The 11,776-nt window shown below is 39.8% G+C and overlaps 1 pseudogene; it reads left to right on the forward strand.

The window, feature by feature from the left end:
- Positions 1–10,368: 10,368 nt before the first annotated feature.
- Positions 10,369–11,248, forward strand: LOC106943487 (OTU domain-containing protein 5-A pseudogene; annotated as a pseudogene).
- The last annotated feature ends 528 nt before the right edge of the window (positions 11,249–11,776 follow it).

Here is an 11,776-nt window from a genome sequence, read left to right on the forward strand (position 1 = left end):
AAACCCCTAAGTTCAAAACCCCTAAGTTCAAAACCCCTAAGTTCAAAACCCCTAAGTTAGGTTTTCCCCAGTTGGACTATTCCTTAAAAATAGGGAAACACATTTATATCACTATTCTTTCCTGGAAAGTTTAAATGTGTGCACTGATCTGAAAATTCACACTTGTAGAACAAGAAGATTTACATGACACTCAAGAAGTTGGCTGAACCTCTATTTCCCCATGCCTTAAGACAAGCTCATATTATGAATTTAAATTAAAGGGTTAGTGGTATAGTTTATCTGCAGGTTATAGCGCAATTAAAATATTTAAAATGCCCAGTTAACACTGACAATCAGTTTTGTAGAAAATGCTAGGGAGTTAGAAATATCCCAACTACCAGCTAAAAATATATTGTCCAATGACATTTTTTAAAAATTCCACAATATTTGTAAGGTAATTAGAATACTGAACACACTTTTATTTTATTGTATTTTTTAAATATGATGTCCACTACAGTGGACATCAGAACCCCATACATTTGGAATTGAACCTTGATGGGAACTAGTTTGTCCCAAAGAAAATATCAAACATAAGAATGAATTTCAGATCGAGAAAAATGAGCACTGTTGCCTGGCGAGAAGGTTCTGGGTTCAATTCCCAGCCTGGGGTCTTTTTGCATGGAGTTTGCATGTTCTCGCTGTGTATGGTGGGTTCGGGGTTGGGGTTAGGGTCCAAAAACATGACTCTCAGGTTAATTGACCTCGCCAAATTCTCCCTAGGTGCGAGTGTGCATGGTTGTCTGTGTTGCCCTGCGACAGACTGGCGACATGTCCAGGGTGACCCTGCCTCTCGCCCGGGTCGTTAGCTAGATATAGGCAGCAGCAACCCTCCTGACCCCACTACGGGAAAAGGGTGTATAGAAAATGGATGGATGGATGGATACAGAAAAAAGAAAATTACAAATGTCCATTACAGAGGACAATTTTTAAACTTAAATACTATGATAAAAAACAGTCAAAATAATTCATAGTGTTTTAATATGCTTGAGATTTATTTAGAATATGCCAACAAAATTTTAATCCAAAAATTGCACAATAAAAAGTTTAATGCACTTCTTCCAAAAAAATGTGCTTCAACTGATGAACGTCATTATGAATGGGAAAAAGTTACGTACAAAGTCCCACCCCTTCACATAATTGAAAAGCTCTAAATTTCTTCTGTAGATACCAAAAGGAATCAATTCAGTAGTATACAGTGGGTGGGAGATATTGAAGTTCAGAGATGTCCTCTACAGAGGACAAAAATTAACTGTTAATCAGGAGGATATCAAAAAATGAGAATAAAAGTAGATTTTGGGATGTTTTAGTTGTTTACTGTTGTACCACAGCTATATCATGTTTCAGATAAATCTAAAAAGATTTTTACTAGATTTTTTTAGTCTGCTAGTCTCAGTCAAAAGACATGGAGTTAAATGGAGAGACATCTGAAAGGTTGAAGATCTGGAATCTGGGTTTAGAAGGCTTGGTGATATGTCATCTGTCTTAGACTCTGCAGCGAAGGTTTACAGAGATTGGATCTTTACATCTACAAATGTGAGGAATGCATAACAGATGTAGGCTATTAGTGTAATATGAAGAATCCATTTGCTGAAGCTACCAACTAAAGCAGTGAATTGGGTTGGGACAGCTTCCACAACCCAAGTTACACTGAGTATAGAAATTTACATGGTGAAATGGTATGGTACTGTGCCACATTATTGGGTGTCATTGGTAGGTTGTTCATGCAACCTCTTGCATGAACAGAGGTTTCTTCTGTTCATGCAAGAGCCAGAAGAAACCTCACAAAGATGTCAAACTGAAAGAGACCATATCACAACAAAGTATTATCCATATATAGAACTCCAAGATGGGTGTAACTGAACTTATGAGTTGCTACCACACAAGTGGCAAGAAATGGACTTTGAGGGTAGCAATTATAGATTTGGCTTTAGTTAATAGCTGGTTATTGTACTGCAAAGACCTCCATGTGGCAAACCAAGAAGAGCATTATGCAGTTTTTACATGGAAGCAGCCAAAAGTGTCTTGGCTTAGCTTGATAACTGACTTTTCAGAGTGGGAATTGGACCCAGAGATTATACTCCAATGGAAAAGTGCCCAGTGAAGGCATTGCTCCATGTCTCAATAAATGGAAGGGCTAACGCCCATAAGCTAATGGCAGCAAACTTGAACAATGCAATGCAGAGTAAAAGTATCAGAAAAAAAATATTTGCAAGGTGCTCTGCTTACAGGCATATTGCAATTGTTCGAAAGCTGTTTACACATAAGTATAAGTATGATCCCAAAAGGGGAAAATAATTTAAAGTAGATTTTGACTATTAATTAAATGTTTAAAGTGTCACAACATATTCAGAAAATTAAACAGTTTATAACAGCAGCAATGCAATTTGAGGTATTTTACTTTTTAGGGACCCGTCTTCCCATACCTTTTAGTAGTACTTTTAATGGACAACATTAAAGAAAAGCATTTCTTTAATGTCATTCAAACTAACCTATCCTATCATACAAGAGAAATCCAGAGACTAGCATGATTTTACCTCACCCAGGATACAAAATAAAGGAAGACCCTTCTCCCTGGAGATCGCCGCATGCGTTCTGGCCTGCTAACTCTTCAAGCTAGCCTTTTGTTCCCCAGAGGCATGTCTACCTCTACTTTTACTGCATTTTAACTTGGCAGTGCCCCTAGTGGTCTGATTTAATAATTACACCTATGGAAGGCTGTAACAGATTTATTGTAAGATTTTGCTGACCTTTTTGTAAGAAGTCCGTTTTAGATCAAAGAGGTGTTAATTCCTTTTAGTGGAGAGAAATGTTTTATAACTATGATTGGGAGGAAACTACTATAGCAACACCACAAGACTGTTTTTAAACCAGCTGTTAAATCTTATCAAGGTGGTAAAAAGATTAAACTCACACAGAGCCACAACCCCCTGCTCAGTCCACAGAGAAACTGTTTTAAATTATAGAGAATTACAAGCCAAATTATTTTTAATTCAGCTTAGTGTATTATGTTTCAATAGAAATATCCTACATAAGGGATCATGCTGATTGAACCATGGATATAATTTGGAGCTGAATTTTCATATTTAAAAACATCAATTTTATCTAATATTTTGAACATACAATAAAGTCTATAAACTATCATATTTTAAATTTATTTTCTTAATGTCCTCATATGTGGACNATTTTTTTTCTCAAGAACTACATAACGTAAAAATAATTTTATATTTGGGCTGATTGGGACCTAATTATTACAAAAATAAAAGAGGATTTAATGATAAAGAGCTGACATCTTAGGAGGCTAAAGCTGTTTAGCAAACCTTTAAGCTGAAAATTTCCTGAAATTAACATTGATTTCTTTTGTAGTTAGAAGTGGTGGAGCTGTAAGATTGAAGAAAGGATACCAGTTGGCGTGGATGTTTCTGTGTGTGAGTGAGTGTGTGAGTGAGAGGCTGTTCCTCATAGAAAACTGGACTGCATTTAAGACTCCCGAGTCCTAGAGTCACCTTTCCCATGTGCTGTTCCTATAGGCGGAACCTGGGAAGGCTGATACGTACCATGCCCCTGGTTTCAAAAACACGCTATCCGTTAACACCGCAAGGTGGAACTAGCATGCCCAGGAAGCAGAAGCGTTCTCCGTTGATTTTCTGCCGTCTGGTCTGTATTGAGTGCCAGCAGTCTGCTTGGTGAGGTGCTGAATGAGCCTAACCAAAGCAAATTGAACATGAGCAGCTTTCCACCAAGTTGTCCCTGTGCCCTACTGTCCCCTAAAAGGATGAAAAAATATCTGTCATAGCAATGCAATGCCACCCACCAATCCTCCCAAGGAAGTAGAACCCAGACAAGAGGCAGCTAGCTGCTGCCTTCCAGGTCTCCAGACACCTGCTTGGATTCAAACTATCACCCCTGGAATAAAAACTAAGAGCCATTCTAGTGCCATCATACACCGCAAGACCTCTAGAACGCTCAGTATACGTTGTTCAAAAAGGGTACATGACCACTTTAACAAAGTGAGGAAACTTACCCAATACAGCCACCAGGTGAGTATTATGTGATAAAGCTTGAGCAGGCAGCAGTTCAAGAATCCACACTCCATTCTGACTCATGGTGCCGATTTTCTATATGTTTCAAAGCTCATTCTAAGCCATCTAGTTTGACAGAAGAGCTCATACTTAGCGTAACAGTATATGGCTTGTTAGGGATTGCAGTAAAAAAAAAGCTGAACTAGAAGCTAAAATCTAAAGGCCCACCATGCAATGCATTCTGGGTAATGCTGATTTTCATTTTAAAGTCCATTTCTGATGTTCAGAATGGCTTAATACATTTCTGGCACCTAGCAGAAGCTCAGAGATGAGATTTGAAACTGAGCTGTGATTTCTTTTTTAAAAATTGAGTTTGAAGACAAATAAAATGAAATTAAAGATGTTTAAAAGAGCGGACTTTTACAACTGAATTCCAGCATTCTAAGCAGCATTAGGATAAAACTCCTTCATCCAACAAATTCTCAGACATGACATTTTAAAGCCAAGCTGTGACTAATGTAAAAAAAAAAAACGGAGCTAAAAACCTTTTTCATGACTGACTGGGACACATGTGCACTCAGTGTCTGTCATAAGTCTTTGCATTATTTCAAGTATTTGAATGACATTTGGGGTATAGGGTTAGTATTTAGAGGAGTTTAATCATTCCTTACACACCCTAAGTAACCACAATGCTTCAATCAAATTAAAGTAAACCATCAGTATACAAAAGGTTATTGCTGTGTAGGAGAATTCCCATTGACCATAAATATGACATCCTTATGGCTGTATATGGGATTTCCCATGCACCCTGAATAAAACATAGATGTGCAGATCGATGGCCTCTGCAGAGAGAAAAAAGCGTCAAAAGAAAGCTGTCGAATGACTGACCATGTGTACGTTCATAAAACCATGAGTTTAATGTTGTTATTCATGAAATTCTGTTTCTGTTAAACCATGAGTGTATTTTGTTGATTTATTAGGACTTTATCTCACTGTTTTGTATTTAAATGAAGCTATGCATAAGCAGCGGTCGTCTAACAAAAAATGTTTATTACTGACATGTGTACATCGATTGTTATTGTGGCTAATGTGCCTTTCTTGTAGCTGCTTGATGTTCATAATATCAGACTTTAAGTTTAAGAAATTAGTCAGAAGTGATATCCCAGTTTACTCAGCTGTATGGTGCAATTAAGCATAGCTTTGCTTTGTTTATGTTGTAACTTTAGCTAATTGGTTTGTATTCTGTTTTGTCTACAGAGACCACACACACAGACAGACACCCACATGCTTCCATGTATGTACATTCTGGCAACCTTTCTATATAAAAGTGAACTTTGAATAGGACTCCTCTTAATTTCTTCTGCATCCACATAAATATTTATAAGTGTTCTGATAAGACACTGAAGTGATTGCTGCCAGCTCAGATTCACAAAGTCTTCTCAACAACCAGCCTTACTGCAGTGGACTTCTTTAACACCACTACCTTTACAGATCCGAATTTCAGCAGTAAGCACCAATTGGACATCAACATTTATTTTAGACCAACTGATACACATGCATTAAATCAAGTTTCCATCCAAAGCACAAGTTTGCTGGATTAGTAAAGTCACAATTACTGTAGTTTAAAAGAATTTGGACACAAGAATCACATTTCTATGAAGGTGCTGTTTGCGGCTTTGTCCAGCAGGGGGCACTTATGTCCTTCTTAAGGAGATGCTTAAAGTCATTTTCTGAATCCAAACAGGAAGATGAAGCTGTGGCAGTTTCTTTTATCAGAAGCTACTAATGTTAATCTGGCCGTAGATTTGAAGAAAAGTTTTTAGAGTTTCAATCTGTTAGTGGAAGGTTGAAAGACAGGAGGCCCATATCTGCTTTCTGCAGGAGCAAAAATCTGAAGGATCATCTCGTTCATGCAAAAATGTTGTTGAAAGGTGCTATAAAAATAAAATCAGATTTGTTTTGAAGAACTTAAATAGCTCGATTTTTATGCATAATTTTGATCACAGTCTATAATGTGATATCAAGTTAGGCTGAAGCAGCAGTGTGGAAGAAGAAATAAATACTGCCACCTGCAGGTAAATGTAAGCAGTCATTTAAACCCAAAGTTTTTGAAAATTTGTTTTAAACATTTCAAAACAAATTTGTCATAAACTCAGAAATATATTAGCTTGAAAAAATTCAAGCCTGTGTTGATTTTGCTTGATTTTCTGTGTATGCAGAATTATGAAAAACTGGAAGGACTTCAGTAATGGGTGGGGTTGAATAGGCTTAAAAATTTCCACAATCTTTTAAACATGATTATCAGTGACTGTCAGTATTATGTTGATATGTTCAAAATAAAATAAGAAAAGATAAAGAATTGGTAGTGTGTCTGTTCAGGCAGATATCTTTCCTTTTTACACATCACTTCCTAACCCTCTTACCAATTAAGATCTAAACATGCTCCCTTGAAAAGAACATCTCATTTCCCATTACCACAAACTCACCTAAACTCACCAGCCGGGCTCCGTGGGTAAAAGCCCGGCCACCAGGCGCTCGCCATTGTGCCCGGGGCTCAAGAGTGGAGCCCCGGTGACCCGCGTCCGGGTGAGGGAACATAAAAATCCAAAGTTCTTGTCCATCAAAGGGGTCTTCGGCCTCCACTTTGTCCAGTTCCTCACCTAGAACCTGTCTGCCTTGGGTGACCCTACCAGGGGCATAAAGCCCCAGACAGCATAGCTCCTACAATCATTAGGACACTCAAACCCCTCCACCACAATGAGGTGGCAGCCCAAGCAGGTGTTGAAATCATCAATCCTATTTATGAAGACCAAAATGCAGCACTGGTCCATCGCCATGTTTATTTAAGGAACAACACAGCAAAATGGCGCCTAACAGTTTATGATTCCTTTTATAGGCCTCTACCTAAGCTATGGGCTAAAGAGGGTGTTCCGTGATGTAGCATTTCCTTCAGCCTTAGCTGTGTATTATGTCAAAACTTTGTTTTATTTCAATAAATCAATTTTATCTATAAAGCACTCTTCATGTTGGAGGAAGCTCACTGGAAACACATAATAAAGGTATTTCTGACCTGGGTTTGAACTATCCAGGATAACAGTTTGCATGTGCAAATACCAGAGTTGCGAAGTAACTGAAACTGGTGGGATTCGCCCTTTTGCTCCCATCTCTGTAATAGGGCTGGTGGATATTAAAAGCGATGTACCTTCATCTTTTCTTCACTTCCCTGGACTAACCAGGGGGTCATTGCTCATATTCTTTGCTTCATTTCTTAATAAAATAATTTTGATTTGTTCTTGATTGACTCAGTGTTTCACCTTATTTCCTTAACAATATACACGTGCATGCATGTGTGTGTTTGTGTGGCAGATGTGTGGTGGTGTTCTGGTGGGAGGACAGACAGCCAGTGTTGTAGTGAAGACCATCTAACCGAAGACCAAGTCGAGACCAAGACCGGCGCACCGCACTACATGACAAAAAAGTGTGAAATATGATAAAAATTGCATATTAAATTGATCACTAAAATATATGGTTTGTTAGGGTTTGCAGCAAAAAGAACTAGAACTAGAAGCTAAAATCTGAACCCCCACCATGCAATTGTATTCTGGATAATGCTGACAGACATTTTAAAGTCCATTTCTGATGTTCAGAATGGTGTTAACCAGTGTTGTAGTACTCGAGATCATTCTTGGTCTCGAGACCATTTTTTGATGGTCTCGGTCTCGTCTTGGACTCGATACACTCTGGTCTTGGTCTTGTCTTGGTCTCAGGTTAGGTGGTCTTGACCACAACGCTGGTGTTAACACATTTCTGGTACCTAGCAGAAGCTCAGAGATGAGATTTGATTTATGTCTTGAAAACGGAGTTTGAAGACAAAACAAATAAACATGGTTAAAAGAGCTGACTTTTAAAAATAAAAGTCAGCTTTTATTTTTAAAAGCTGACTTTTCAGAGCAGCTTAATGCTGCTTTGAAGACTAACGCTAGTCTTCAGAGCAGCATTAAGATAAAACTCCATCATCCAACAGAGGCTAAGAGATGATATTTTAGAGCTGAGCTGAGTTCATTGCATAAAAAAAACCTGCAGATGAATACAGTTGCCAAAATACATTAAGCTTTCTATGATAACTTCAATATTATAAAGGGGGCCGTTTACTAGTCTAATTGCATTTTCTTCTTTCCTGTACTGATGTAGATTTTCCACGAGGAGGTGCCATGAGCTCTGCAGACTGAACAGATGTTATGTTTCAGTGAATCAGGAAGGATGCACTGTACAATGGTGCTGATGCTGCTGCAGGTCTTTGTTCTCCATCCTCTCCTGCTGTTGCTAAGCAACATGGACCACAGGGGAGAGGTAGAAAGAAACAAATGTTGCTGCGCATGCCTGACATCCATCTGATGCACCATGCTTGTAGATACTGAATAAATACTGTCAATTATCTTTTCAATACCTGTGATTTTTAATAAAAAAAGAAATATCATTATATTGAAATCTGCATCTAAGAGATTTTTACAATTCCACAAGTTTATTTAAGAGCGAGGAGATGTGTTTGCATTACTTCTGTATTTGATATAAATTTGCACACATGATGCAGGTGGTTCCGTCTCTTCTGATTTCACGTTTTTGATGTTTTTTTCATCAATCAGTGCAGGGCAGCTGGGAAAGGTGATGAAGGAAAACATTAAAATAAATATGAATGAATTAAGTTCAGTGAAATTAATAAGTTTTCAAATGCAAGTGAAACTCAAAGTGCTGCAAAAGCAAACCCAACAAATAAAGCAGAACTAAAATACAGTTAAACTCAGTCAGATGGCATAGAAAGTTGACAAACAGTGCGATGCATCTGCAAATAAAATTAAATACATTTAAATAAGAAAACATGAGTTTTCAAAACAAGATCACAAATCAGCCAGAAACCTTGACACCAAAAGATGACAAGCAGTTTGAAACATTTTTACTGCCAGGATTTCACCTCTGGCTCATGCTACGTGTCACCCAGTGCTAGTCATCTGATATTGTCCAAGCATTTTTTCATCATATTTACTAGAATGATTTTAAAGCATTAGCAGTTCACTTATTTATGACTGTTTCCATCCATCAACTAAGCTCTGGTGGGAGGGGCCATGAGCACACATGACCTTGTGGAAGAGCGAGCGCTGGTATCGCTACATATTAGTGTATTAAAAATACTCCATATTCCTTCACCTGCAAGGTAAGAATTGGTTATTCTCTTACCACTGAGCTTCTGCAACTCTGGACTGGGAAACGAGCAAATAAGTTGGTTCACATGGAATAGAAATGGGTCCAGTGTCTGCAGAGACTGCAATAATAATCACCAATAACTGTAGCCACAAGCAGAACTGTGCTTATGTTTACAGTTACATTTCTTTCAAATTACACATGCAGAAGGTTTTGATGTCTTGAAGTTTCTTAAGCGTGCAGACTCCACTCCAGGAAGCTGTAGACATGGATGGTTAGCTGCTGTCATACCATAAATAAATTGCAACAATTTTTTTCAGGTATTCTTTGACCTTTTTGTCCACCTGTGTGTTTCAACTTCAAGTTTCTCTGCAAGGGTTTTTCTACCAAAGAGATTGCATTTCTAAACAGGTTCTGGGATTTTCACTTCCAGAGAGCTGAATCAGAGTCAACTCTTTATAAAAGTCTCATTGATTTGCTGGATCCTCCTCCAGATTTTCCTGCCTCTTTATGAAGGATTAGAATACACAGAAACAATTTATTCAATTCAGCACAGCAACTGAAAGGCCTGGTGTCTTCAATCAGAGGCTTCTTCAAAGCCGCTGTAATACAGACCTTGACAGGAGATTCTTACTGTCCACAGCCATCAGCATCTACAACAACTCATAAAACATGGGTAATATGGGTTACATAAATATTTAATTTACCTTTGGGATTCATAATGTATTGTTAAGTTGAACTGCATCTGATTTTCAGATGCCTGCATGGGTGACTTTCAAACTGTCAAAATAATTAGAACAGCATAAAACGTTAAGAAAATCATACCCATAGATTTTCTTAACGATAAAAATAGATTTAAAGTAATATATCTACTTTTATCACGTTAAAGTGGAACTGACTTCAGCTCCACTTTATTCCTTGTTGCACGATCAAGTTGTGATCAGGGAAGCATTTTGTTTTTAATTAAACATTTAAGGATGTTGAATGTGATTTGAATTTCGAGTAAAGTGACTAAAAATGCTGCATCCTCAACTCTTGTCTCAGGACAGACACGAGAAAAGCTCGTTAGTGTGACAAGAGTTCAGATGAGCGTGATGACGTGGCAGACAGGAGGTGACGTCGCTACGCTCCGTCAGTCTGTGTTGATGTTTTGGAGAACGGGAAGAAGGAGACGCTTTTTGTTTTTGTTCAAATCAAACCGTCGAAAAGGAGCCGAGGGGCCGCTTCTTTCTTCACCTCCGGCTCGTTGAAGGGTCTTAGCTTGGTGGTAGGAGCCTAACGGCCGGCCGGACGGTGACCCGACCGACACTTTAGATCCAGAACAACGGAGCTGTCTCCATCTCTAACCGACTCCCTGCTCCCCTTACACCGACTCCACCATGACGATCCTCCCGAAAAAGAAGCCCAGCTCTGCGGTCGGAGTTTCGGACCACACCGATGACAACGACCGTCGGAGCGGGTCTGACTCTCACCAACACACGCACCCTCACACCGGGAGGACCGGATCCAGGCCGAGGGCTTCACCACCTCCATGGTCCTACCAGAGCGCCCCACCTTCAGCCAGAGAAGACAGGCGGAACATCGAGGCCAGCTCCCGGCCTCAGCAGGCCTCCCCGCCGCCGGTAGGCTCCGTGTCCCCGGTGGGTCCAGGGGACGGACGGGACAGCAGCGGAGGGATGGTTACTAGCTCTCGGGGGGAGCTGGTGGTGTCTTCCGGTGTGGTTGGATGCGGCGGAGCGATAGGAGGCTGCTGCTCCGGGCCCGGGCTGAGCAAGAGGCGGCGGCAGGCAGGAACCTGCTCCGGGGGGGTGGTAGCTGCCCTGGCCGGTGGAGGCCAGCCGGGAGTGACCGGACCGGGAGGAGTGGGCTCCAGCCAGGACACTGAAGAAGGAGCCGGGAACAACAGCGAGGATGAGTACGAGAACGCGGCCCGACTGCAGTCCGTGGACCCGGCCACCGTGGAGCAGGTAGTGAGCTAACGATGCTAATAGCAGGCTAATGTGGCTTCACGGGATGGGGATAAAAATGTTGTCTACACGGTGGGATTTCTAAAGTAGGGGTCCCTGTCAGAGCTGGAGAAATGGCCCAATGTATTTGAATGAATGGATTGTTCCAATTGAACTATTTTTCCTGGTTATCCAGGTACAGAGACACTAAATGATGTAATTATGTACCCTATCCAGGTCAAAGTTTAGCCTGCTATCCCAAATTTTCAGGTTGCTATAGTAACGGCATTGATGTTGCAGGTAACTTGTAAGGTAATAATGAGAAGTGGCTCTGCTCTCAGAGTCCAAAGATAATGATCCAAATTAAGGTGACCAGATTTCAAAGACTAAATCTAGGGACATTTCCTGCTCGGCGATAAAGTAAATTTATCAAAATTAAATGAAGAAACTGGGACAGTTACAGTTTACATATTTAATGATATTTAAACATTAAGAATTAAGAATAAAAGCAGAAACATATCTCGCCACACTGTCGTTTCCTAATTGTAATAACAGCAACAACAACAACAACAACAA

Source organism: Poecilia latipinna, unplaced genomic scaffold (genome assembly GCF_001443285.1).
Source record: "Poecilia latipinna isolate Pla-1442-1.1 unplaced genomic scaffold, P_latipinna-1.0 Scaffold5362, whole genome shotgun sequence".
Classification (NCBI taxonomy): domain Eukaryota; kingdom Metazoa; phylum Chordata; class Actinopteri; order Cyprinodontiformes; family Poeciliidae; genus Poecilia; species Poecilia latipinna.